This window comes from Rattus norvegicus, chromosome 5 (genome assembly GCF_036323735.1).
Source record: "Rattus norvegicus strain BN/NHsdMcwi chromosome 5, GRCr8, whole genome shotgun sequence".
Taxonomy (NCBI): domain Eukaryota; kingdom Metazoa; phylum Chordata; class Mammalia; order Rodentia; family Muridae; genus Rattus; species Rattus norvegicus.
In genome coordinates, this window is record NC_086023.1 from 35744657 (window position 1) to 35750656 (window position 6000).

Here is a 6000-nt window from a genome sequence, read left to right on the forward strand (position 1 = left end):
TATCTCCATATATTGTATGATGAAAATATTAATTACATAATGAACTAATTAAAAATAATGTGTATGTATATTCCCAAAGTGGTAGATTTAGGCACGTATGTTGACCAAATTAATATTTGAGGAAAATTAATAGATGAATGTGAGTTTGTAGATAAAAAAATTAGGATAGCAGCTGTAATTCTTTTATATTTAAAGGAAGGATAATGTAGTGGTTAATCTTGGATTTCAAAGAGATTGGATCTGTAATCAAATAAGAGACATTTCCCTGAATGGGTCTGTAAGCTTGATGCCTGGAAGGAAAAAAATTAAAAAGGAAAAACCTTCCCTTCTTTGAAATTCTTAGTTTTATTTTTTAATATAATTTTACTTTTCTCGGATATTTTTGTATTTACATTTCAAATTTTATCCCCTTTCCCCCCTCTCCTATACTTTCTTCCCTCTCGCCTTGCCCACTCAACCAGCACAACCTCAATAATTGGCATTACCCTACGTTGGGGAAATAAGCATTCACAGGACCAAGAGCTTTTCCTCCCACTGATGCTGGACAATGCCTTCCTTATCCACATATGTGGCTAGAGTCATGCATCCCTCCATGTGTATTCATTGATTGGTGGTTTAGTCCCTGGGAGCTCTGGTGGGGTTTGGTTGGTTTATATAGTTTTTCTTCCTATGGTGTTACAAAGCCCCTCAACTCCCTCAGTCTTCTCTAACTCCTACATTGGGGTTACCTTGTTCAGTCCAATGGTTAGCTGCAACCATCCTCATCCATATAAGCAAGGCTCTAACAGAGCCTCTCAGGAGACACACATATCTGGCTCCTGTCAGCAAGCACTTCTTGGTATCACTAATTGTGACTGGGTTTCATGGCAGCATATGGGATGGAGTCTCAGGTGGAACAGTCTCTGGGTGACGTTTCTTCAGTCCTTACTCCACTCTTTGTCCCTGTATTTCTGCCCATGAGTATTTTGTTCTCCCTTCTAAGAAGAAATGAAGCATTTACATTTTGTTCTTCTTTCTTGGACTTCATATGATCTAGGAATTTTTTCTTAGATATTCCAAGCTTTTGGACTAATATCTGCTTTTCTTCTGATTCTTCATTCTTAATGATTAGTTGGGATGAATTTAAGAACCTATTTTGGTTGATAATATGTAATTCAATGAGTGAATCATAATACAGCAAAATTTCAAGACTGATAAAAGATTAATGTTTTAAAACAAAAGGTACTTTCCTTATAAATAATAATTTAGTGAAACAACGTTGGCGAGATGGCTCAGCAGTTAACAGGACTGATAGATCTTCCATGAGTTCAATTCCCAGCAACCACAAGGTGGCTAACAACCATGTGTAATGGGATCAGATGCCCTCTTCTGGTGTGTAAGAAGACAGAGGCAGTGTACTCATATGCATGAAACAAATAAATCTCTTTTAAAAATATTTATTTCAATGACATAATTAGCATAACTGTCCAAAAAGGGAAACCAAGAGTTAATTTATTTTTTTCTTCATATTCATCAAAGGAAAATTATCCAACATGATGAACTCTCAATCCTAAATGTCTATGCTCCAAATGCAAGGGGACCTACAAAACAAAAACAAAAACAAAACAAAACAAACAAACAAAACAAAAAAAAACAAAAAACAAAAAACAAAACAAAACAGAAAAAACAAACAAAAAAAAAACCTTACCAAAGCACACATTACACCTCACACAACAATAGTGGGAGACTTCAATACCCCACTCTCATCAATCAACAGGTCATGGAAACAGAAATTAAACAGAATTAAGAAATGTAGAGAAATTAAATGAAGTTAAGAACCAAATGGATTTAATAGATAGCTATAGAATATACCTTCTTCTCAGTACCTATGGTACGTACACCAAAATTGACCATATAATTGGTCACAAAGTAAGCCTCAAGAGATACAAAAAGATCAAAATAATCCCATGTATCCTATCAGATCACCACGGACTAAGGGTGGTCTCCAATAACAACAAAAACAACAAAAAATCCCACATACATATGGAAGCTGAGTAATGTTCTATTCAATCATAACTTGGTCAAGGAAGACATAAAGAAAGAAATTAAAAGCTTTTTAGAATTTAATGAAAATGAAGGCACACCATACCAAAACTTATGCAACATAATGGTAACAGGGCAAAGAGGAACACTCATAGTTCTGAGCACCTCCAAACAAAACTAGAAAAAGTATATATTAGCAGCCTGAAAATATATCTGAAAGCTCTAGAACAAACTCAAGAGGAGTGGATGGCAGAAAACAATCAAACTCAAGGCTGAAATAAACGAAGAAGAAACAAAAAGAACTATACAAAGAATCAACAAAACCAGGAGCTGGTTCTTTGAGAAAATCAACAAAATAGATAAACCCTAGGGCAAAACTTGCTACAACTATTCAGACAAAAGAACATGAAAATAAAATGACATCTTGGTATACACATAGATCACTGCATCACTCTGCATCAGAGAAGCCTTCTTTGTTAGTAGATTGTAATTAATTCAAAGAACCATACCTGAATAATGTGCATACAAAGTGAGAATGATTAAACATTTATTCTTAAATGGGATGTCTTTATGCAGAAGAGAAGGCAGAGTGATTATAAAGTCCATAGGTGAAAGATGACTTCAAAGGAACAATATCTAGTCACAAGTGGACTGACAAATATATAAATTATTAGATACAGTGACACTATGCACAAGACCTGCAAAAATTCAAAATAGACAAAAATCACACTGCTAATAAAAGAAAATAATATACCAAAACTTCTACTCTCTTCCTACCTATTCAATATAGTACTCAAAGTCCTAGTCAGAGAAATTAGACAGGAAAAGTATGTCAAAAAATACAAAATAAAAAGGAAGAAGTTAAAATATCACTATTTTCAGATGATATGATAGCATATTTAAGTGACCCAAAAAAATTTCACCAGGTAACTTCTACAGCTGGGGGGCAGATCAGGCATGGGAGGAGACTGGAATGATATACAGAGGGTCAGGAATTTGGGTTGATATATAAAGGGTCAGTAATTTGAACAGAGGTATACAGTAATGGGGAATGAGGAACTTTTGGTAAGAACCCACATGTCTCAGATATCAGAAAAGCCAGAGGATCCCAAGACCTAATAGGGATAAGAATAGCTGAAATGCCCAATGTATTGGGGGAGAGAACCTACAGAGACAATATCCAAAGGTTAGGAATTGCCCCTTGTTGAGGGATAGTGGCATCCTCACATCTCCAGAATTTTAATCCAGAATTGCTCCTGTCTAAAGGAAATACAGTTATAAAGAGTGGAATAGACTAAAGTAAATGCCATCCAGAGACTGACCCACCTGGGGATCCATACCATATGCAGACATTAAACCCAGACACTATTGCTGAGGCCAATAAGTGCTTACTGACAGGAGACTGATATAACTGTTTTCTGAGAGCCTCTGGCAAAGCCTGACAAATACAGAGGTGGATGCTCAGAGCTAAGCATATGGGATCCCCATGGGGGAGTTAAAGAAAGGACTGAAGGAGCTGAAGGGGTTTGCAACCCCATAGGAAGAAAAATGTCAACCAACCAGATGCCCCAGAGATCCCAGGGACTGAATCACTAACCAAAGACGGCACATGGAGGGATCTGTGGCTCCAACTGCATATGTAGTAGAGGATGGTTTTGTCAGTCATCAATAGAAGAGGCCCATGGTCTCTTGGTACCCAGTGTAGGGGAATGCCAGGGTGGGGAGGCAAGTAGGGGTGCGTATGGGAGCACCCTCATAAAATCAGGGTATGGGACAATGGGATAATGGGTTTCTGGAGAGGAAGCTGGGAAGGGGGATAACATTTGAAAGGTAAATAAATAAAATATCCAATAAAAAATAAGAAACTATTTACCACTGATACCTACTGCAAAAGAAAATTATTTTTCTCCTGTGGTGTCTTACTAAATGTATCAGCTGCACACCAGGCAAGTCTGATACTCAGGAGCAGTTGTCAAGATCAAAACAGACTCCATATATATGTGTGTGGAGGGTTGCTTTTTTGCTTTGTTTTGGTACCTTTTCATTCACTTACAGATAGATTTTGTTGAGCTGGATACTAGGCTTCTTTATATGTAAAAGTCTTCCCCATATGCCCCCACTCTTAGAAACTAGTCAAACTAGACTTTGTGCACAAATCACAAGGTAGAACTATAGTGTATTTCTAATTAATGGAGAAAGTCTTTGAGTTAAAATGAAGTGTTCCACAAAGTAGAAATGTGTAGTGATCATTAGACTGGCATAACTCACAGTGTCAACAGTATAAAGTTGCTAGGATCTGAGGCCTGCCAATAAAACAAAATCCTTATGGCTATGGAAAGGATGTATAGATGAAATGAAAGGAAGATATTTAGAATAATATTACCCCTTTTATATGCCAAACAGCACAATGATATATAAAGGAAACAATATTCCATGTTTCTTCTAGCAGAAGAACCAAGACCAAACAGGCTCAAAAGAAGTGCAAGATACCTATACTCTCATGCTTCATATAGGCAAAATATTATCCTTTATACAAGGATGTGAAAGCATAGATATTTTCTCAGAACTTGAACACCAGAGGACATTGACAATAATACTACTCTATTACTTGTTTAGAATATTCTGTAGATGTTTATTAATTATATTTGACAAGTAGTAAGATGTAGGAAGAATATTCAAAAGTTCCAAGAATTGTATGAAATTAAAAATACAAAGATAACAGAATCTATTGGATATAAAGAAAAATTTCAATTATACGTAAAATATACACATTGAACAGAGAAATAAAGAAAATATAGATGTAGAACCGGTGAGAGAGAGACCCAACCGCCTGGTCAGGTGGGCACTCCTGAGGCTGCAGAGCGGAAGAGACCAACAACACTGCTCACCCCTGCCCACATCCCTGGCCCAAGAGGAAACTGTATAAGGCCTCTGGGCTCCCGTGGAGGAGGGCCCAGGAGCAGCAGGACACCTGCCTGAGACACCACCGGAACCAGAAAGAAACAGACCGGATAAACAGTTCTCTGCACCCAAATCCCGTGGGAGGGAGAGCTAAACCTTCAGAGAGGCAGACAAGCCTGGGAAACCAGAAGAGACTGCTCCCTGCACACACATCTCGGACGCCAGAGGAAAAAGCCAAAGACCATCTGGAACCCTGGTGCACTGAAGCTCCCGGAAGGGGCGGCACAGGGCTTCCTGGTTGCTGCCGCTGCAGAGAGCCCCTGGGCAGCACCCCACGAGCGAACCTGAGCCTCGGGACCACAGGTAAGACCAAATTTTCTGCTGCAAGAAAGCTGCCTGGTGAGCTTGGGACACACGGAAGCAGAATTTCTCTAGGACCGGGCACGTTCTGTGTTTACCGGAAGTCCCACACCCTCGGATCCCGGCCCGCAGCAGCTCTCTGCTCCCAGACCCAGTGAGAGAGAGACCCAACCGCCTGGTCAGGTGGGCACTCCTGAGGCTGCAGAGCGGAAGAGACCAACAACACTGCTCACCCCTGCCCACATCCCTGGCCCAAGAGGAAATTGTATAAGGCCTCTGGGCTCCCGTGGAGGAGGGCCCAGGAGCACCAGGACACCTGCCTGAGACACCACCGGAACCGGAAAGAAACAGACCGGATAAACAGTTCTCTGCACCCAAATCCCGTGGGAGGGAGAGCTAAACCTTCAGAGAGGCAGACAAGCCTGGGAAACCAGAAGAGACTGCTCCCTGCACACACATCTCGGACGCCAGAGGAAAAAGCCAAAGACCATCTGGAACCCTGGTGCACTGAAGCTCCCGGAAGGGGCGGCACAGGGCTTCCTGGTTGCTGCCGCTGCAGAGAGCCCCTGGGCAGCACCCCACGAGCGAACCTGAGCCTCGGGACCACAGGTAAGACCAAATTTTCTGCTGCAAGAAAGCTGCCTGGTGAACTCAAGACACAGGCCCACAGGAACAGCTGAAGACCTGTAGAGAGGAAAAACTACACGCCCGAAAGCA